The sequence below is a fragment of the Pieris napi genome, chromosome 9 (genome assembly GCF_905475465.1).
Source record: "Pieris napi chromosome 9, ilPieNapi1.2, whole genome shotgun sequence".
Classification (NCBI taxonomy): Eukaryota; Metazoa; Arthropoda; class Insecta; order Lepidoptera; family Pieridae; genus Pieris; species Pieris napi.
In genome coordinates, this window is record NC_062242.1 from 11,105,154 (window position 1) to 11,129,950 (window position 24,797).

At 32.7% G+C, this 24,797-nt stretch overlaps 1 protein-coding gene across 2 annotated transcripts in view; it reads left to right on the top strand.

The window, feature by feature from the left end:
• The window catches only part of LOC125052349 (sex peptide receptor), a 213,629-nt gene that overhangs the window by 23,847 nt on the left and 164,985 nt on the right, over positions 1-24,797 (top strand). For both annotated transcript variants that reach the window (XM_047653138.1, XM_047653139.1), the window contains exon 2: positions 8,087-8,135. The gene's annotated coding sequence lies outside the window, so the exon portion shown is untranslated. The remainder of the gene's footprint in view (positions 1-8,086; positions 8,136-24,797) is intronic.

The window sequence follows — 24,797 nt, forward strand, 5'->3', positions numbered from 1 at the left end:
AGTACCAATGCTTCCTTCAGCCTTTTTTTTAAATGCATTTTCACCTAAATGCGCTTATGCAGCCCCGCGATATAGCTTGACTCGGGGACTCTAGGGCTGGACAGTGGACACTCAAAGCCGGTTTGCGGTAGCGAGACCCTACCCACTAAAAACACCTCAGCCCTTCACAAGCGCTTAAGATGGTCCTTCGGGATTCACCCAGCCAAATCTCGCCTCGATTGGCCCATTCGCTCAAGATATATGGATAGAAAAAAATAATAGACTTTTTTCGAATCCGTCAGGCTACTAAATGTTACTTCCTGTACAATCAGCATGGCGCAAACACTAGCTTCAGCTACCTACATTTGACACCTTAGTAAAAACACCGGTCATTTAAATTCTAAAGACACTGGCAATAAATATCGTATAGCAAATAATTCATTTATAATAAAATTTCTTAGCTTAAGACTGAGATAGCACCGCCATGTAAATAATATATTTCTTCCTTTTTCAACCATATTTATGTCATGAATAAAGTTTTATTATGACTATTATGTGTGGTAGCTGTTTATTCTATCTGAGGATCGATTCATCATTCTGGTTCACTGTTTCACACGGGCCTACGTGCCACGTGAACACAGTATTTAATGGGTTATTATGTTCTAGAAATTTGCTGGTTATTCTTGTTGTATTTAATATAACTGCTTTGGTAGGTTGATATAAATTAATTTCGGGAGGTCTAACAATTTAATTCGTGGGATTATTCCAGAGGTGGCTGATATGATAGGGACTATTAATACTTTGTTATATTTATATTCAAGATAAGAATGCTTGGAAACATGCTGGTCCTGCTCCATAAGACAATCATAGAGCCTGGACAAAATCAAATTGGTTGCTGATTTTTTGCTTTAACATATTTTTGTTACTTTTTTAATTTTTTTTAATTTAAATGCTACAAATGTAATTATTTTATTGTATCTCACACACTGTTTTGTTGTGTTTTTTTTTAAATATTTTTATTACTCTTTAATGTTAATATTCTACGGTTTCGATATTTGTAAATATGTGAGGAACATGTATACTAACTTTTTTAGTATAGTAGTTTATTCTAAGAGTACATTGTCTTCGCATATAATTATTTAACAAATGTAACAAAATATTGTAAACCTATTTTAAAAGAGTAAGTGTGGAGTTTCTTGCCCATTCTTCTCCACACGAAACTACTTTTTGGAAGGGGCAAGTAGAATCTTCTTTGTATTATTTTTTTTTGACGTTCAAAAGTGCCATTTTAGATGGTCTAATTGAAATAAATGATTTGACTTTGACTTTGTTAAGGGTCCACATCCATATAATTACATTTTTAAGATCCTTCTATTATTATTATTGTCAATATTATTAAATTAACTTTCTCTTGAACACAACAATAAATCGAATCATGCGTGAACGGATGTCCATTGTGAAACAGTTTTGATAATTCTTTTTTCGTTGTGACACAAAGTCAGGAGAAGGTTTTTATGAAAAAATTTAAGGAAGTTGAGCGAACATTGGGAAATTTAAGAAAACTTAACGACAATATTAATTTTATATAAATGTCAGCGATGTACATGATAAAGATAAAAACGAAACCAAGCCAAGTTGACAAAAATTTTATAAAAAATCTTATATTCATATTCAGTAGGTCTGACAATCGGCTACTATCTATCTTTCAAACCCCTAAGTAATAAGGGGTGTCCACCCACAAAAAAAAATATTTTATAGAAATTTCTTTTTGTTTTTATTTTTTTATCCCCTAATTTTGCATCCCTCTACGATCAACCCCTATTTTTTATTATTGTAGATAGTTATTTTTATTGAACTAAAAAAATGTTTCCTAGAATTAACATACATGGCAAAACAAACGTTTGCCGGGTCAGCTAGTATAGATATAAATATATCTATACAAGCATCTGCAAAACTAAATTAAGCAATGGTTATTAAACAACTTATTAAGTACTAGAATTCAATCCTCAAAAGGTAGGCTAAAAATTAAAATCACTAATGAGTTTTAATTAAATCCTTATAATCTGAAAGGGCTCCGCGTAAACGAGCAACTTAATAGGGGTAACAGGTAAGGGCTGTCACTCGGCTATTTTCAAAGGATATCTGAAATAGAACGAACCTTTGTTTTACGACGAAAATTAGAACAGCGAATATATAAAGTCCGAATAGGAAATTATTATATCTGGATTAATCACCGGTAATAAAGTACAAAAATAAAAAAGAAAGAAATACAAAAGAATAATTTAAATAATTTAAGGAAAAAATAGGTTTTGCCATAATTCGTCGGGCAGTCTATAAAATGTTACTACCATAGAAATATGCATATGTAACACTTATAAGATGGATAACTTCCTTATAACTACAAATATTTTAAAATTGGAAATCGTATTTACAATTTTCTTAACCTACATAGTAATAATAAAAATAAATAAAAAGAAAATTAAAACAAATTTAAAAAGTTTGGTCCCTGTGGCAGTGTACCTTCAACGCTGGCAGCATTTCCTCGCTGTTTTGCGATACTTATACTTGCATATGTTTAAATTTCCATTCAATTGTTCCGTTAGTTATTTTTTCAAATATCCAATCAATATTGTATATGCATAAATAATCCATAGACGCTACAGTAATTCATCAATCTTGGTGAGCATTGATGAAGGTGAGCCTTTTGTTACACATACGCCGATTCATGTGTCAAGATTTACTGGTTTCATTGCTATTTTCCTTTCCTAAGTGTTAATTGCGTCCCAACACAGCCTACGACTGCATGTAGCGATGAAAATTAACGAACAAATGAACCTTTGAAAAGACAAGATAAGAAAATCCAATCAATGGCAATCATTGTGAATTAGACCCTAGCGCGACAACTCTGATGTTAATCGAAACATTTTTTCTTGTATTTGTTGATGTTTGATCTTTAAACGATACATTTTTTAATACATGTCTACTAAGTAATTTAAGTTACCCAAATTACTAATAAGGATATATAACAAAAGAAAGTGTCCAATAACAGTACAGTCTCTATTAAAAGAAAGACACTCTGTTCTTGTATTCTAGTTTTTAGCACGTATTAACACTTATTCACTAATTCAAATGGGTTTGCCTTTTTGAATCTTCTATGCGCGTGGTATCAAGAAGTTGAATAGCCTCGACATTGACGTGTTGGTGGAGTCTTTGTGCGTGGGCTCCAGCAATCTTTTTGATTATTGTGGCGACGTCCTCTACATTAAGGTCCCGATGGAGGTCGTTATTGCGAATTTACTAGGGAGCATTGACTATTCCCCTGAGCACTTTTGGAATCGTTGGATTGTAGCGAACGATAAACGATATATAATTGCGATATAGTTTTACAGAAAATTATCTTAAAAATTGAATTTTTTAGTTAACATTGTAACGTACGTCCAAATCACAAATCACAAATACTAACCCATATTTATCGTATTATTCACCCATTTTCTTATTAAATTATAGACAACGAAGTTTAAATAAAACTTTTTTAATATAATGGCCAATTACAATATTTACATAACTCGTTTAAGTTGCTGAAAAGTTTAGATTAATCGAGACAATATTAAATTTATTCATAAATTTGTACTCTGAATTTGCAGGTAAAAATTATATCGTTTAAAAATTATTCGTATTATATCGTTTAGCAAATACTACGATATGTTGAGGACTGTCCGTTATACGACAAATACTCGTTACACACACCCATTTCTGTAGGGATTTGAAGCAATCAAAATATTCTTATTCATGTACGTAACATAACACTAAAAAAACTAAAACTAAAACATAATAATTGTACTTATAAAACAATTTAATGATACAAGAAACTTATCGTTACATCTTACTTTCTATAAATCTGTTGATAGCTGCGCAAATGCTTTTTAATGAAAAGTTAAATTAAGAATTAATGCCGTGATAATTTTACCAGAGACTAACAATTTTTGCGGTGATTACCTTTCAGAAACTGTTTACACTAGTTGTACTGTGAAGCGTTATCTATCATATTTTAATTCGCAATGAGTAAATGTAAAATGCAAACTAAGACAAGCTTTAGTGTTCATCAAAACGGAAATTGGGTTTTAATACGTTTTTGATACACGTCTACTTACCGCTAAGTCTGAAGTAAATAATATATTTATATATATATAAATGAATCCCTATTTCCCTTGGTCACGGCATCATGCGTGAACGGTGGACCGATTTCGCTTATTATTTTTTTGTTGTGTTTGTTATTGTCAGGAGAAGGTTCTTATAAAAGAAAAAAAGGGTGCGTCTACTTATGTACGCGCGTAAGAAGTTATACTTCTTTGGCATTATTAAAAATAGCTTTTGATTGCATGCAAATAATTAATTACAATTAAATAATCAAAGACAGGAAAATGAGTCATTATAGTCAATAAAGTTCAGTTCATATTTGAAAAATTAATTGTTTCGATTGTTGTTTTTAAATTATGTTCAATGCCGTGCAGTTGCCCACGTAAGATGCTATAACAGAATGAAGTTTCATTCTGTTAATTTTGTGTCACGGTGCGCGTGCATCGTAAAATTTCACTCTCATCAATTCATAACGCGCCTAAAGAAGTATAACTTCAAAAATTAAAAAAATTGCGCGGAAAATAGAAAATTTAAGAATACTTAACCACCAAATAATTCAAACTTTTTTGATGTAACCTCATGGCGTTTGACATAACATTGACACAATGCGTGCTGCAAATATCGTCAGAGAGGATGTAAAAGGATGTGACGCCCTGGATAATTTAGATTCACACATTAGCCCAGCAGATGGCGCTGCAGTCGGTGTTTAATATACTAATCGCTTGAAATGTCATGCAGGACAACGTCTGTCGGGGCCGCTAGTATACAATAAATATGACCTGAAGAATATAGTAGATACCACTACAGCGGCCGTAGTATGCAATACGGCAAAATATACATTTTGCATCTTCGAAAATTAAACTTCTGACTGGCGATTGTAGCATTTCCTGTTGAGAATTAGCGAGCTGTGGAATCGGAAACATTCATATAAAAAAAATATCACTTAGACGCCGGTAATGCACCCACTAACATGGGTGTCCATGAGCGGTGGTAGCTGGCTTTTATGGCAGTTCTGTAGGCTCGTTTGCCGTATCATACAAAAAAATCATTGGTCAATAGCTATGCTGCGCGGTCGCACCCGTGAAGGTCTAATGTCATGTCCTGAATAAATAATATGTAACAAAAAGAAGCTTATTATTGCTAAATCTTTATAATGCCTCTTTATATCTTTATCAATATTTGAACTCAAATATGTCCTCTTTGGTTAGGAATTCCAAATTCAATTTTGTACAGCTTACTCGTGCGTTAGTTTTTCGAAAACCATCATTGCTTTCAATTTCGCGATTTATTTTTTTATTATAGTGTTAGCGGACTAACGCCATTTTGTAGCAGAAACCTATATAAAGCGTGGCAACGCCGGCGTTGACTCACTTTTTTATTTCGAGACTTCGTGCGGAACGGACTTGTACTAACCTAACCTCTACTATTTTAAAAGTCTAAAGTACCTACACGTTCTAATCTTTTGTGTTTACTAATAATAGTTATATTTCACTAAGTTCAAATGTTTACTAATCACAAAATATAATTTAATCGATGTAACATGTTTAATACTCAATGAAAATAACGTAATTGAAACAAGCATTTTGTAAAGAGAATTATCTAAATTGCCAAGCTCCAAATTATCCTAATTCCCTTTTATGTCGTCTTCATTGCTTTGAAATTTTATGATCGACTTTTTTGGCACAAAGATTACATTCATAAGTCGTTTACACATCTTCAAACGAACAAAACGCCATTTGAAATAGCTTATTGTTTCCTTTATTACGACAAATAGGTACTCGTTATACGGGAACCCATTTATGTAGGGCTTTGAAACAATCAAAATATCTTTATTCATATAGGTTACATAATAATACGAGTATTTATTAAACAATTTAATGATACAAGAAACTTTTCTCCGTTCTTACTAAGCCTTCTCTTTTTAATTCTATAGTTTATTGTTATATAAAATAGTTAAGAATTTTCTTTTTTTTAAATTTTATTCCAAATAGACTTAATATGTGTTGTGTTCAACAGAATATCAAACGAATCCGCCGTGATTTCTACATCCTATCATTTTTTAAGTGCGCAATTATCTTATTTGATAAGGAAAACATCTCGAACGAAACCGGAAGGATAGGAAAATCACTTATAAGGAAAACATACTTGGAAATATATATTAGAATGTGAAGCAATGACCCATAAAGGATGTCAGCGCTACTGAATTTATATTACGTAACTACCATAACACTAAACACTTTGTCTAAAGAGTAAAAGAAGCCTCCACGAGAAGCAAAACAAACAAGATCCGAGAATTAGCTGACCTTATGTCAAATTCAACACGTTTTTGTCATACGGGAGTAATACGCAGCAAGTCTCGACTCATACACGGTTCATGCTCAAAAATCTGATCAATTACTTCCTACATAAATCTCCAATACACATGGTCTCTACCACGTGTAGTCGAGATACTTTTTTTTTTATTAGTACTGAGAGCTGCACTGGACTCGTTCCGATCAAATGCAATTGATTGCTACGGCGGCGTAATTTAATCTCTCATAAGAGTAGCACGTTATATAGGAGTGGATTCCTATAAACATACACCAACAATTGTTTGCAACGAATACGGAAAGTTATAGTGCATTGATATACTATTGCATATTCAACTACAGTTTTCAGAATCCCGGACTAGGTCGAAAAATATTAAAAAAAATAATTTACAACTTTTCTAAAAATATTTCAATTCTAGCGCTAAGTATGCATAATGTGCCTCGCAAGCATGACGTTAAGATTATGTTGGATCAACACTACCATCTCATACATCAGCCCCTTTTGAACGAATTTTCAGCGAAGAGTTTCTTGCCTCTCGTCCGTTCTATGCCCTTGATTTGAGAACTGGCAGTAAATGTAAAATTAGAAGCATCAAGCATTTAATATGTATTTCTTTATTGACGTTCATAAGTATACATTGTGTTACCTACATAAATAAATGATTTTGAATTTCGAATTTTAAATTGTTTGAGATGGAATAAAAAAACCAACTTTGTCTCCGACACTTGTGTAAAATATCACCTAGTAAATTGACAACCCTATAAAAATTCATTTAACAACATCCTTATATCTATAAAATGAACAGGTTAATAGGGTTCATTACCTAAAGCTCCCTCGTTTTGTTGTCCAATTAAAAGTTACTGCTTAATGCAATTATTACTTTACTCTGGGCCGCACTAGTTTCATTAATATTTTAAATGGAGCCCCATTTGTAGTTAAACAAATTTATGTGCATTTTATCTACAATACCAACATAAAATTTACTTCATTATGCATATTTTTATACTATATATATATAGGTTTGATACTTGGCAATATAAATCACAGGCTCGTAGTTATAACATTTATGTATGAAAATGTTTTAGCGGCGTCTTTATGTATATTTTACTGTATTTCATTTCTTGAGCGAGTTTATGCTGATAATATGCAAAGATAGAAGAACCATATGTCCTTCTTTAATTAAACGTAACCTTTTAAAAATCTACTCTTAATTAATGACATTTCTTACTTGCCTCAAAATATGTACATGAACTCTTAATTTTTTTTTTGACAATTCACACTAATTTACCTAGTCCCAAGCTAAGCTGGTGAAGCTTGTGTTATGGATACTAGGCAACGGATATACATACATATTATAGATAGATAGACATATAAATACATATTTTAAACACCCAAGACCTAAGCACAAAACCAAATGCTCATCACATCGATGTTTGTCTCAGCCGGGGATCGAACCCGGGACCCATGGATTCGCAGTCAGGGGTACTAACTTGACCAATGAGCCTTTTATAATAAAAATTGATTTGAATCTTCTTGTAAGTTTAAATTGCCTGTACCAGCTTCTGCTAAAAACAAACGATTTTGGTAACGACATTGTATTAAATAATATTTTGTAAGCACATTGACAGTAATTTTGTAATAAAAATTCCTTTCTTTACAGATATTAAACGGGGCCCTAATAACTTCACCCCGAGTTCAACCCTGTACAGGTAAGCCTTACTTAACGGCGTAATCGTTTAATTTTAATAAATAAAACTTTTAATTACGTTTTTTACTTTGGATTGACTGTTTGTAGGCCTGAAGTACACTTTTGTTTTAACAAACTGTTATTACTACTTCGCTAAAAACAATAGCTTACGTTTTGGGTTCATATATTGTTTATAATAATGAGGTAGTTGTGAAGTCAAGATAACTTACACTTTAAATGTTGTTTCATGAATTTTATATGAAGTTCATAGCAAGTAAAATCTATAATATTATCTTAAAGGACAAACTCTGGAGATACTTTGTTCTAGCGATCATTTACTTCGGCTTTTACTCCAATGACAATTAGCCCTGTCTATGACAACTCAAATTGTCGTTAAATGCACGCGTTTATGAAGCGCTTGCAACATGTCAGTAAGGTTAGTTTATATTGCTTAGAAATAATAAAAAAAAAACTAAAAACGTTATAAAGGAGTTTTAGATTTTAGTTTTAGTTTGAGTTTTAGATAGTATTTGGTAGATCTTGTCCAGGGGTCAATATAATTTTGAACAATCGCTAATTAATACTTCACTACCACTCAAAAAAGATACAGTAAGAGGCATATGTATGTGTGTAATTAATTAAGGTAAGAGAAAAGTAAAACCAAGGGTGATAATGACCTAATCAATTTATCGTAACTTTCGTCCCTACATTTTTAAATTTAGAACATCAAAGCACTCCGTTTAAAATTTCTTTAGAAAAATTTAACGAGATCGAATTTATTTACGCAAACACAATTTTCTTGTTTTCATTTGACATTTTCGTTAAAACCGAAGAGAAAAATATGATGATAAAATTCCAGCCAGCAGATCATTTCTGCCAGCTATTCAACATTTTTCGTAATTCAATACATTGTAATATTTATCCACGACACGCAATGATTAAATCTGTCTGCCGTTTCACTTACAATATTGTATCAAAAATTGAAATTTTATTATATATTCCAATTCAATTCCCGCTTCAATATATTTGTATATGATTTTCGAGGTTTAAAATATCTGATGGGTACAGAGGGGAATGGAAAATCGAGGACCTAAATAACGGTTCAGAAGGTCAAGGATTACGCGTGGAGAAAGAAAAGTAGCAAGTGCTAATGACAGGAAGACAAAGACAGGGACCGAATGTTGTCAAGGCAACAAGCGAGAACCTGAAAAATTACTAGAAAGCCCGACCTGAATTTTAACAAACAGGACTTGCAGAGTTATTAAAGATAATGACATCAGTATTGCTAATGTGAAAAATTCGTTTGTTCGCATCAGCCGTTTTATTTCGAAATAAGAGTCTATTTTTTAAAGGCTTGATTCGATTGATAAAGAAGTTTCGTGACATTTAATGTAGTCATTTCGCGACCGAACCCTAATCGACTACAGAGACAAATGGCAGTCATAAGAACGAGTTTCAAATATTATTAAATATTGATTTTCTTTAAGTTTCAAGGTTTAAATTTATCATAAATTAGTTTTGATGAAAATAATGATTATTGAGTCACTATTATTATCCACCGTTGAAAATTGAGATGTATAGATCTAGCAACATTGACAAATCAAATAAACCACCAGTATAAACGGTTGACAGCTGACACTAACGCCATTGCTCCGACATTAATAATAATGACTATGAAATTACTATTATTACAGACTATCAAATAGGCTGTTAATTTGTAGATCTAGCAACATTGACAAACCAAATAAAACACTAGTATAACCATTTTAAACTAATTTGACTTTGATGTTATTCAATAATAAAGAACGACAATGGCAGCTGACAATAACGCCATTGCTCTGACATTAATAAAAATGACTATGGAGTTACTATTATTACGATCAAATAGTCGTTATTTGAAGATCTAGTAATATTGGCTAATCGCATAAACACATACACATACGCATAAACTAATTAGAATTTGACGTTGTTAATTTACGAGCTCTGTGACATATAATGACAATGACAGCTGACACCAGCGCCATTGCTCCGACATATCTATATCATAAAATAATCAAATTAATTATGTATTTTAAACTTCCAGTTTTCCTCTTCTGAAGTTTACTATAATCGTAAATCTAATCACCATTAAATTATAACAACACTTTAATTGGACCTTTAAGACGAAGAGTTTTGATTTTGTTTTGTGATTTTTTTCACAAAAACTTTATACTCAATCAGGTGGGATTCTTCAGAAGGATTGCTTGAATATTACTTTAAAGTTTTATGTTCTAATTCTAAAATTAAGGTCAGAAACCGTTGACATTCCTCCTCTTTCGACTATTTTTGTAGACAAATAAAATAACAAATCATAGCGCAGTTACCGCGTCTTACAAAATGACTCGATTTATCTCTGTTTTCCATCACAATTTACAACTACTGTTTTATATCTCTGAAACAAAACGGTCGTCATTCAAGTTTATTATGTACACGGCTCATAATATTTCCTCTATAAATAACACGTTAACTGTTTTCCATCTTTCAAATCTATTTCGTAGATTAACATTAACCTCCTTGTGTTTTGTTAAATTTCTTCACGCTGGCCTTTTAAATAAATAAGAAAAACAGAATATAGGCTTATAAAGAAGAAATTCTTTAGCTAACAATTCGAAATTTAAATTTTATAGACCAGGGTAGAAGCCTTTAAAAATAAGAAAAAGTGAAAAAAAAAATAGTTGGATGAAAACCATTGGAAAAGGAGGAGTTTTATAAAAATAAAAAATCAACAACTTTGTTTCTTGAAAGTTTCACAGAAATTTTGAGGGTATGTGAAAAAAGTGTAAATACAAAAGTTTTAGATCCTTTTATTATCTACAACTTTGCCATTTGACTTTTTTCCATAGGACTTTTAGTTTTGCCGGATATCGTGATAAACCGTTTTTTACCCTTAAAAATCACCCCCTTCCCCTTCCCGACCTCAGGTCGCCCGTAAATTACACGACTCTACAAAAAAATTTTCGTTATTTGTCCTAAAGTTTATACTATTATTTTCCAGTTAGTTATGCACAAAAACGAAAAGAAAATACCTTTTTTCGGTATAAAGTTTGCTTTTGTGATAGTTATAATATGATACTCATTTTTCAATTTTTTCATAAATTTTAATTGATTTTAATATTTTTAAAAAGACCGCGCGGTGAGAGTGGGGTATTAACGTTTACACTTTGCCGCTAGATGGCACCCGAGTGATAAACAACCATCAGAATAACTTGAAATGTCGTCACGAAAGTGCAAATACGATGCTGATGCATTTTGTTTTAAATGTGGTCAATTTATTAAAGTTCGAGACGTGAAATATGAACTAAAGACATCTCACGTTCTCTGTGAAGCCTATGAAGCATATTTTGACTGTCCTGTATGGGAGCCTATTCCGAAGAGCAAGGAGAATGTTTCCATCAGGACATCATGAATTTTGAACAACGCTATCAAGGCCAATACAATGAAAACATGATGGGCGACTATATTTAGGGTTTATTGAGAGAAAGTAGCTATGAACATAAAAGAAAAAGTAAAAGTGTGCACTTTTAAGTTATTCTCCACTTTTCTGTAAGCTAATTTGATAGTAAAACTTAATAAAAATAATAAACATTTTTATTTCAATAGTTTTATTTTCAATCAAAAATTAAAATCCGAGATTTTTAAAAATTTCGTTCAATCAGTCTTCTAAGCACAAAAGCAAAGTTTTTCATGCCATAATTTTTTTTCCGTCTTATTACGACCTAAACTACCGAAATTTAATGCTTTGCAATCAAAGTCAAATTTCATGTTTATAGTTGTTATTTTTCATTTCATTTTTATAATATTCTCCTCCTTTTTCGATGGTTTTTATCCTACTATAATTTTTTTTGGTTACAAAAATTATCGACCCTGGACTATTAAATAATCGATCAAATAAACATAGCAGTTGACTCAAAACTTAGCGATTAAAAAGAGTGGCAGAGAGTTTCTTGCCAGTTCTACTTGTCCGCTCTATAGCCTTGACTTGCGAACTGGTAGTAAATGTAAATTTAGTATCAATTTAACATCTTTTCTGTTGACTTTCATAAGTGTACTTGTTTACCTATATAAATAAAGTTACTTTGAGTTTGAGTTAGCATAGAATCTCTGATATATAGCTACGTCATTCAAACATATTGACATAGGTGTAGCAGTGTTGGCCTAGTGGCGCGGGTCGTGCCTTTGAATCTAATACTTGCACATAAAATGAAAAATAGGGTGTCTAGTTAGTCCTAGAAAGCGACGGCAAAAGTCTCAACAATAATATTCTATAAAAGAGATGCCAAAACCATTAAACAGCTATGTCAAAAATTTTTCGAAAAATTAGCACTGAAAGTATGTATAACGTAAATTTACTAATTTTCCCTACATACCTAGTCTTGCCATAAATACTGAAACAAAGAAAAAAAAATGGCGTCGAGTCTTGCTAGAAGGAAATTCTTGGTTATTGAACATGGTGTTGTTAAGGGGCTTCATTACCTTCTCAAGAATGGTATCTTGATACACTTGTGCCGATGTTTTCATACCTTTTCCACAAAAGTATGGCTCAGTCACTCCTTCTTGGCTAATACCGCACCAAACCATCATTTAAGTCGGATAGTGCCCACGTTGCACTCTGTCAATTAATTGGGAAGCTTCCTTAGTGCTTTGAGCATAAATACGGTCTTTTTGTTTGTTAAAATGTTGCTCATATGTAAATAAAACAAAAATTTCAATTTTAACACCCTATTCTTTTTTAAAGTATCAATTAAGAAATTAAAAGTACGTCTCTTATAGGCTAAACTACTTTACTGCTTTGACCACCTTTTTCGTAAGAAGACTACGTGGACGGCAAGACCTTTTTCTGTCACTAACAGAGGACGTCGCATTGTTACTATTAATAGCCCGGTACACAAATATTTTACTAATAAAAGTTTTAAAAATTGCATTTGGTTCCATACCTACTTTGTGTAATGCAATCACAGCGATTCGGTTCACTTTATCACCCCACTCCATTTTAATATCGCAAAATATTGTACAATATATTGGCGCCAAAATCAGAAAACACAGTGAACCATCGTATAAAAATGACAGATTCCAAATTCAAATGTAATATTTTGTTTATTTTTAATTGTAACAGTATTTATGGCTAGACTTAGGGTCTGTTTCACAATGTATGGATAAAGTACCAAATAGCTATGCAACACATAAATTATTTGTAAGATAAATTGTGCTATTTGACATTCATCGGACTCATATCTTATGATGGCGGTATGTGACGAATACTGACAGTCGTGAAACGCAACAATAGTGTTTATCCTACCAATAAGTAATAAATAGCTAATTTGGAACTTATGTAGAACTTATCCGTACATTGTGAAACACACCCTAAGTATATAACTTTCCATCAGATAGCTTCATTATTGCCCATACGGCATCCATTGAAATTTTGTTCCCGTAGCGACAATACAACAAAGCTTTCATACAGAAACAAACAATAAAAACTCTTTTATATTCGTACGTGGAATTTTATGAGGATTCCACGCCTTCGTAAAACGTTTTATTTTCACAATATTATATCATTTACAAAGCCGTTCGATCGACTGTTTTGGCTATTGTTGAACACATTATTATAATCTATATTTAGTATATATATGGCTTGGATCTTAATCATGAAAGAGCAGTAAAAGCTGATAGCGAAACACAAGTGCTGGCTAACCAGGAGGCAGGACGGGTGGAATATTTGGTAGCCAAGCCCAACATTATAGACAAATACAATACCCATCGACTTCGTTGCATGGGTCAAAATTTGACAGTGTGACAATTTGACAAATGTGACAGACATACCTAATCCTTCCTAAGGCCTATGTACCGCTGGAGTAACTGAGTAGGCGACGACCTGCAGCCAGAAACTGGCGAGAAGTGGAACAGAATCCCTGTCCTACAGTAGATATTTCTCGTTATGAATGGACGATTATTACAATCTGGTTTACCTATACAAATATTTAACCTAATTACTTAATAATATTATATATGAATAAAAAACATGTGTGTGTACACATGTTTTTTATTCATGTATGTACACGCGTTAGAAGTTATACTTCCGTGGCGTAACAAGATAAAAATCTTTTTAAAAATTTTATGTTTCGCCTTATTCTACGTTTGTAGAAAAAACGACACTAACAATAGAAAAAAGGTATTTAATACATTGAAAGTTTTATTATAACGCATTATCTAGTTAAATAAAGTTTTTCTGAATATCACAAAAAAATATTTCTACATACATAATTAAAGAAATGGAAAATTTTTATTTAAAAATCTTGACTATGCTAACTTCAGGGTGTCGGTTTTTTGTGACGGTGTGCTGGTGTCAGTTTTTTGTGACGGTGTGCGCGCATCGTAAAAATTTACTCTCATAATTTCTCCCTAACGCGCCAAAAGAAGTAGGTATAACTTCAAAAATGTCTACTATGAAAAAATAGTTTACGAGCTTTCGAGGCGGCTATTGGAAAAACTCGCTAACTACACTTAAGCAGGACAACATTTTCCACGATCATAAACCCCTTTGGCATTCACCAACAACATATTGTATTTCTGGTCCCAAATTTTACTATGTATGTTTTCAATATACTTATTAGAACATCCTATCTTCTGAAATGTCTTGATAAATATTATCTATGATGTTTGAGAATGAATGAGCATGCTTTGGAAGGCGAGCTAACGAAGGTGGCAAAAAATAATTAATGTTTTCGACTTTTTACATGATATTTCGCGTAAAATCTTATCAACCAGATAAGCCTTTATTTGAATTATAATGAGGACAAGTACAGTCGCCGACGACTTGCTTAATAAAACAGTATGTTAAATTTATTACATTTTTATGTATACAAATGAAAAATAAACAACGTGGTTTTTCCTTAAGCATTGTATTTCCTTTATCAGACTATAAAGTTACTTTGAACTTCTTGAATAAAGACAAAAGACTTGAGTTTTCATAGGAAATTTACGGTTTTAATAAAAATATTATCGCAGCATAGACAAAGATTTTTTTAATATTGGAGATTTTCGTTACTTTGTAAAGAATATTTGAGTAAACATTTTTTTTTGTATTTTACTTGAATAATAGTTGTTTCCTTTAATATAATTTTTAATCTAAGTATATCTTTTTAAGATATTAGCAAAGTTGAGATTGTTGATCGTATTCACACACACACAACCACTTTAACACACCTAAGAAATATATGATACAGTACATTAAAAAAAGTATAAGTTTAAATTATTTACTATACGATTTAACCATTTGTATAAGTGTGTAAAAAAATAAAAGATAACTTTAATCAAGAAAAGAGCGTACCAATTCTTAAAAGGCCGGCACCGCACTTGCGAGCCTTCTGGCAATATGAGTATCTATGAGTTTATCACTTAACATCAGCCTTGCGATTCAATAAACTACAAGCTCCCACCTTATCAGAATGCCAAATCATAAAATGACTGATTCACGACTGATTTGAGAGCGACCGCCGATGCGAAAACCGCTGTGTGAGTTCGAAAAGTGAGTTACAGAATCGCAATGCTGGAACAAAGAAATATTTAGCACAGCATTTTTATGAATATTCTCTCGTTCAATAATCAAATGAATTCTGCGTGTATTAAATATGTATTACAATTTGTATGATTGAACGTAAAAATTAAAATAGCGATTTCTAAGTACTATTACCTAATGCTACATTATCCCTGAGTAGCATAATAATAATATTGTAGCCTTTTATTCAGATCGATTTATGTATCGAATCAAGTAAGATCCAAATATTAGAACTATTCTAATATTTGGATCTTGCTTGATTTCTGCAAAGTAGGATATATAATATATATGTATTATATATATGGTAACACAGATCCATCTTAAAACAGTTTCAAATTTATTTCTATCAAGTTAGTAGTTCAAGTATTACGTCACGCAATTTTTGAAGATTATTGACAATCTAACGCTCCCAAATCGCCCCCCCCCCCCCCCCGCAATTTAACGCGCAATTTAGTCTTTTAAGGATTAGTAGACCGAAATGGCACACGAGATTATTATTAAATATGTAGCGGTTTAATTTATACAAAAAATGAAACAGCAACACTGTCAGCCGTCAGTTAATATTAAACGTGTACACCAATATAAATGTTAATTTTGTGCCTGACTATACATAACGCTTATCGAGATTATTAAATGGCGATTACCGGACTTTTACTCAACGACCTTGGTTCGTTTGTACTCTTTTATCGGCCATTTTCATATTACAATTGTGAATGTTTGTGTGTTTATCAAATATGGGACTCTGTGGTTTAAATTATAGTAGCCTACAAAACCTTTTATAAATAAAGTTTGGGGGTTGAAATTAAAAGAGTATATAGGTATATATATCCGCGAAAATAGAGAACACCGTGAGCCATTTTTGCCAAAACCCTCCATCTTTTAGTCGATACCAACTCCGGGGTAATTAATACAGATAAGGCAACTTTCTCTACAGCTGTGATACTTTTTGATATCCAACATCTTTTGTCTTCAGTCACCGTGACCACGCACGCTGTAAAGCACGCGAAACGTCGGATAAATTTAAAATTATGTTAAATAGTTGTAAATTTATAATAATACATAACTTCAATCCGGTTAAACAGTATTTTCTTTAAATATAGGTATTATATACGTAGCCCAACTTAGTGTTACGAAACTAGAAAAAAATAAATTATACTAGCCAAGGCTGTGCATTCTGCTCACTCAGGCTTTCTTAGTTTTATATTCGTGACGATTTCCTAAATCGTCGGAGTTACGCCCCGAGAGTATAGCCAGACGTAGGCACTCTCTTCAACTGTTACATTGCATTCATTCGTTACATGCAATAACATTTCATTATTTCGCTTATATTCTGTTGTGCGCGAGTGGTTAATATAGAGTAATAAAATCCTCTCTTATTTAAAGCACCCCAATGACCCAGGAACCATACAAAAATTTCACCCTTTAATTACCTAAAACATTGTAACAAAAACATTTCTTTTAACGGCTTAATAAAATATGACATTTTAATTTCCTATGATATTGTAACTATTCGTGTTTAGATTGTTATCTAATCTGGAGTTAATATTAAGGGCTCTTTGCGTTTTAAACTGGTTTTTGAGATGTCTGAAGGGAGCTTATGTCAGCTAGGGCTGTCAGCAAAACGTTAATGCGATTATTATGCTGAAAATAACCAGTGGTGCTACAAACCTTAGTTTGGCCTAAGATTTCAGAATATTTTTTTTTTATTGCTGTCTGTGTCTGACTCACTCCATTGACTTTTTGGGGCTAAAGAATTTCTAACAATGTTTTCCTTTACCATAAGAGCGAGTGTTAGAAAGTCCATTGGTTGAACAGCCGGGGATCGAACCTACGTCGCTCATATTTGACGACGGGAATTTGACTCTGCGCTTTTAGACGTCTCGTTTCTGAATCTCACTCTAAGAACCCAAATATTTTCGTTATTCTTTGCTTAGTGTACGTAGTTTGCGTAGTGTTTTTTATATTTTTTTTTTAATAGAACAGGGGGCAAACGGGCAGGAGACTCATCTGATGTTACCTGATACCGCCCATGGACACTCTCAACGCCAGAGGGCTATCGAGTGCGTTGCCGGCCTTTTAAGAATTGGTACGCTCGTTTCTTGAATTGGTTCGGAAATACTTCGGTGGGTAGCCGGCTGGCAGTGACAGCACTTATTTGATAATATAAGTGGATGTGTTAAACGCCAATTAAAATCGCGTATAACTTTAACCTAACAAATTTTATTTAATTAACCAAATGATATCATTTGTACTACTACCCATATAGCAGAGACCCAGAGATATCTTGCAATGGGATGGCTAGCTTATTGCTAGCGATGACATTCCATTAGGTGATAGTTCAAGTAATAAACTAAATCCCTATAAGCAGGTTTGTTTTAGTGGAATTGGGAATCCCTATTCCGAAGGTCGTTCGAAACCATGCTGTTGAAATAATTTTCTTTCTATACCTGCAAATAACACGAAGGAAAATATCGTTTTAAATCAGCTTTTCACACGCTCTCTACATCTGAGTCTGATCAGACGTGTCTGACCGACAAAAGCATAAAAAATAAACCGTTGAAACGTATGGTTAAAAAATTAATAAAATGATTTGCCAACCCTAGTTTAACTATCAAATTTATACACGCTAGGCATTCTCAAACACTCTCTGACCTAAATACGTTATTTAAAAATAAAAGTGATAGAAAATGCATTTCTGCTTTGATAAAAAGTCAATAGATATCAGTATATGATATTGTATGAGAGAAATATTTATTTGAAAATGTTTTATTACACTCGGGACTCCATCTTGTTCTAGCAATGTGGTTGGGAGTTTTGTGAACATTGCATTTTGTGAGATTCATATGGCAATGTGAGTTATCGTGAATTGTGTAGAAGAGAATTACAGCAGACGCCACGAAGACATTGTCGAAATTGAAGAATGGTAAAACAAAAACAATTGAATTATTACAATGAAACACTTTCTTTAAAAACAATATTTGTACCTGGAATGAGACATACAAACTTTTGAGTTGTATCATCGAACGTACACCCGTAACACTTCGACGTCCGTCTTTCCACAACTGAGGAACTTTTTTATGGCAGATTGTGTATTAACGAACCAATATGACTTAGATTCAATAAAAGAGCGTACCTACAAATTCTTAAAAAGCCAGCAACGCACATGTGGGCCCTCTGGCAGTATAAGTGTGAACCTGCCTGTTTGCCCCTTGATATATCAAAAAATCCTTTATTTCTTCGAGATTATTATATTTAAATCGTTATAAAAATAAGTCCTCATTTCTTGGCAGAAAATTCCACATACGAATGTTATAATGTCTTGTGTCAGAGTAAATATTTTCTTAAACTTTTGGTAAACTTTCTTCGTACTGTGTTTCGTACAATATCTTATAATGCTACTTATAGAACTAAGTTTTATATAAATATTGTGGGCAATGAAAAGTCCTGTTTATATTCGAAATGAAATGTTCTCTAGGATTCAGTCACGTAGACTTTTTCATACAGTCTTGTGTGTGCGCAAAGACAAGTGCACTCTCTATCCCATAAATCTTAAAATAATATAATTGACGACACATTGGTCTAGTGGTTAGTACCCCTGACTGCGAATCCATGGGTTCGATCCCCGGCTGAGGCGAACATCGTTGTGATGAGCATTTGGTGTTGTTCTTAGGTCTTGGGTGTTTAAATATGTATTTATATGTATATCTATCTAAAATATGTATGTATATCCGTTGCCTAGTACCCATAACACAAGCTTCACCAGCTTAGCATGGGACTAGGTCAATTGGTGTGAATTGTCTTTAAAAAAAAAAATTATAAAGATGTTTCAATCTAGAGTATTTTCATCAAAGTCGGATCGCAAACGTTTTGTAAAGCACAAAAAGGATTTAGAATTAAAAGCTTATCGCAAAATGAGTCGTTGAAAGAAAAACTGGCCTTTTGTTAAGTCAGACTAGATAGTTCTTAATTTATTAGTTTTTCTAAAGGGTTTCTTCTAAAAGCAATGAATAAAAGACCTTTCTATAAACAAGATAACATTGTGTGTCCGTTATTTTGTATTTAGTTGAATACAAAAAGTAAACAATTGTATCTCCTAAGTTGCATGGGGCACAGACCTGTAGTTATGATTATTTTGTAGTATTGATAACTTCTTTAGGCGCATGAGGGTAAAATTTTTACGGAACGTCACGAAGATGTGTAGCGTTTTTGTCCAATAAAAGGGAGAGAGCGATTCAGACCGATTGAGAAAGAGAGTGAGAAGGGTGAATTACCTTAAAGAAATTCTATTTTTAAAATTAAAATTTCGTAAAGAGAATTTATGTAATATTAGTACTTTATATTTTCAATTCTTAACATTTCTTATTTTGTTAAAGGCGGAAACATACTACCAAAACGCGACGCTACACCACGCCATCCGACGCATGTCAGTACTTATCAATCCCATATATTTAATATGGTCAGATGCACATAGACAACACGCCATGTGATCACACGCGGTAACATCCAATCGATTTGGATCGGCGTGTTGTGGATGTTGTGATCATGACGTCATGCGTCAGTCTTTCGAGTTTTTGACACGAATGTCAATTTATATACTTAGATATTTTTGGATTTATTTGGCGAAATGAACGACGAACAATTAATACAAGGATAGAAACAGGGAGTTAGGATGTTGTTAGTTTAATACAAATAACCTGCTAATCAATTCACTTTATTAGAAAAATACAGGGTGGGCCAGAAAGATTTGCGAATTTGAAAAAAAAATATATAGGTTGTTTGTAAAGTAGGTTTACGATCGAGATGTTTACGTGATAACGTCTTATTGGTGATATAAGTTTTTGGGAAGTAAGGAATTAATGAAGATAACAATTTTTTCAAATTTTAAATTACATCTATCGTTTTATTCACACTTTTGATGATAAATTTCGGGTGTAAAATGACAAGTTTACTTATTCGACTATGATATACATTTTTCTTCATACATTCACGGAATGACTGGCAGCGCTCGAGATGAGACGGGAGATCGGTCCGTCTCTCTCTCGTTATACCTGCGATCGCGCTCGTGAGGTTTTGGTGTGACACAAGTTTCTGAACATGTCACCCGACTAAAACGATTTTAAAGACGTTATCACGTCAAAAAATATAATAAAAAAACTAAACACGATACACATAAAATTCTTTATTTCAATTAAAATAGACACCTGGGAAATTTATTTCTTAAAAATAACATCATCCAGGTGTGCACCATTACGCTGCAAACATTCCTCGAATCTGAACCTCAAATTGGTAAAAACTTGCTGGCACGTTGCGCTGGGAATAAATCAGCTAAATGACTTCTGAATTTGCAAGCGTGTCGTAGTGTCGCGTGTTGGTAATGTGCACGATGGACATCGGGTGTCGACACAACACGTCGCGTCGCGTTTTAGTAGTATGTTTCCGCCTTAATTCTCCTCAACTTCAAGATGCTTCTTTCCATCGCATGCTGGCAAGACAGGATTTTCTAGTTGTTTTCTTACTGAAACACAATTTATTATAATTTAAATAAATTAAAATTTATTATACGCATAAAAGTAATTTCAGGATAATCCATACGAATATTATAAAAATAAATATTTTTCTTTTTTTGTAAAGCCCAAACCTTATATTACAAAGCTATGTTATCTCTGAGTAACGTAGGTATATGTTGATTTTCAAAATATTTAGGTAAACGTACGGTATACTTTACTATAGCTACTGATTCCCTTAACTATGCTCTAATGCCTTAATTGAGATGGGCAGGGCATGTAGCAAGACTGTCTGACGATCGATGGACCATAAGGGTGACGAAGAAGGCTCTATTGGGAAACTAAACAGAGGAAAACCGCCAACGAGATGGGCGGATGATATTACCAAAACGGCTGGCCCGAGCTGGATGCAACTCACGCATGAACGAGCTACCTGGAGAACCTTCGAGGAAGCCTTCACATAAATAAATATAACTTAATATAGACAAAAAATTTAGTGTAATTTGTTTTCTAAAAATACATAAAATAAAATATGATAATAGGATTTATTTTTATTTGATTATTTATTATTCAGCTTCGTTTTGCTACGTAAGAAGGCTAATAGTATAATACACAACAATACAGAGGAGCCACTATAAAAATTCTGTATTATATATATTCGCATATATTATATTACTTCATTTACTTTATTGAGTTCACAACCACTTGTCAGTGATAATATACAGCCCTTAACTTGTGAATCACATCAAATAGCTACTGGAAACAACGTCTTTGATCAATCATTGAGACACCTCCTTTGTAGACTATTTATTAACATAGTCATCAACTAATCAATATAAATAAAAATTAATCACAAAATATAACATTACACTCGAAGACTGGACAAATTCGAGTATTTTTTTAATATTAATTACTTGAACTTTCATGAATTTTTTTATTGAGAGAATAATTGTAAGAAATTAGGTTTATTAGTACTTAGTTTTCATTCCGCAAAAGTAAACATTATCTATAGGGTTAGCATATAACTGTCCCAATATTGCGTATGGGTCAGCTAGTAATTAATTAATAAAGCTCATTTAAAGTTTCTGTTAATGTCAGTATCTAAGCGACATTCAATAAATGTATATTAATTAAGAAACTAATATATAACTCACAATTAAGTAACAGACGCTATTTCAAAATAAAAGCAATTTCTTCTAGCAAAACTCCGGCTACTTCAAATAAATGTGAGTACTGTGACAAGTTGTCTAATTAAGTTTCATATTGTGTCCCAGCTATTTCATTAGTGCAATAAACGTCGACTCTCATAATAGCAAATAGAAATAAATTGCAGTCGCTACCAAAAGATATACCGACGCGAACTAAATGGTAAAAACTATATAAAATGTTTTGTCAAACATTGTTTTTATTCATAAAAGTTTACAGTTGATATACAATATAATTAAACAAAAATGTTGGCACCCTAACTCTAACTGTAAGCAAATTATTCAAATATATTTTTCACACTAGGTAATTTTTCAAAGTTTTCTATAATTTTTGCTAAAGAATTTCGTAGTCATATTTTATTAACTTTTTAATTCTTACAGGAACTATACATTTTAGACAATCTTACATATAAATTATGTAATTCAATATTTGGAAAACGTTTAAATTCGGTCCGCTTCGGTATGCGGCCGCCAAACAAAGACACCTTTTTTATAATACTTTTTGCCCTCCTTGTAGGTATTACATAATGCTCATAGTAGTGAGCAGTGCTAGATTAGGTTAATTCAATTCTCAACCGGTTGCGTGATCAAATACCGGTTTGTACGACAAAGGCAAACATCGTTAAGAAACCGGCATGTCTTAGGGCTGGATTTAAGATGCGGAAGTCATACTTATCACTAAGTCCCTCTGAATGTCCCCTAGATATGTGTTAGGCACAGGAACAATTACTTGCCTTAAAAATTCTTCTATTTCTGAACGTGAAAGTCAGGGCTGATTACAAGAACTTCTGGATTAGTCACCACCGAAAAATACTCGAAATATAGGATAACTAGTATTTGTAGGCTTTTTTTTATGGCTCCGGCACGGTTTGTGCATTAGCCAGCGTCAAGTATAAGATTTTTTATAATTCGTGCTTGCTTTTAGAAATTGGAACGTGTCCTCCATGTACGGTTTTAAGCACTCGCCCGGTACCGCACAACCCTCCCAAAGGCCGAGAACAAATTTAAATTAAATTAAAACTTGCCCTCGAACCGGGAATCGAACCCGGTACCCCTCACCTAGCTGCCACTTCATAAGACCGCTAGGCTATGAGGCGCCATTTGTAGGCTTTAAGTGATACCAGGTTCTTATACAGATATGGCCTCCCCCTCCTTTGCTCACTGCTACTGATCAACATCGCTGCTTCGATCTCTGACGGACGTAGATACATCCAAAGATATTCTAAAACGCATCTGCGTCTTCTTTATTTATATCTTCACTTTCATCAGCTTATAAATATTAATACTTATATTATTAACAAAAGAAAGCTATGACTATAATACTCTTTTAAGGATTTAGCAACTCTTTGAAGATTACACATATTAGGTTAGATTATATGTAAAGAGTATTTTGTAATACGGTCTTCTTATCTTAGAAAAAAGAATATTAAAGTAGGGAAAATGGAAATTATTTAACCATCGTTGTACGGGAGCAATATTATTTACCTCGAAGTTTTTTAACGATTAATTCCTATTGAAATAGTTATATTTCATAGTATAAGTATTATTTAGCTGACCCGCCAAACGTCGTTTTGCCATGTATATTATTTCTAGGAAACATTTAGTTCAATATAAATAACTATTTACTATAATAACAAATAGGGGTTGATTGTAGAAGGGTGACAATTAAGGGTATTTTTGTATTCTGTATCATTAAAAATAAAAACAAAAAGTTTTGACCAGAAAATAAAAATTTTGAGGGATGCCCAATAGATGTTTTCTGATTCTCAAACTTACTAAATATGCATAAAAATTTTCATACGAATCGGTCGAGCCGTTTCGGAGGAGTATGGGAACGAACATTGTGACACGAGAATTTTATATGTTAGATTACTATATGCATCTATGGCAGATTCAGTTTTGATTCAAGGGTATATTTTTCCTTAATGCGTCAGTGTTTGTCTTAACTTGCACCTATAATAATTTTATTCGATAAAGTTTTCATTTTAAAACATTTACTTACAAGATGTAATTAAAACACAAAGAAATTAATTTTTCCACGCGTTGCACAAAATTGAATGGAACACGTGTCAAATAAAAAAGCTTTTAAAAGTTCTCATTAACGGAACTCGTTATGGTTCTGCATTAATGACGCTGTGCGGACGTATTCAGTGACGTTGTTCTTGGATAGACAATTTATTCTAGGGTTTTAGTTTTTTTGAGATATTATTTGCGTTTGTTTTGCGGTTTGCTAGATAAAAAGTTATAATTAAATATAACTTTAATATAATTATTATTAGTATAGCAAAACTTTATGTTGATTCGAATTTTGAATTTTCATATTTTTTTTTAGATTTTTTCCTGACCTTTGCCTGGAAGAGATCGCTTGTTAGTGGTAAGGC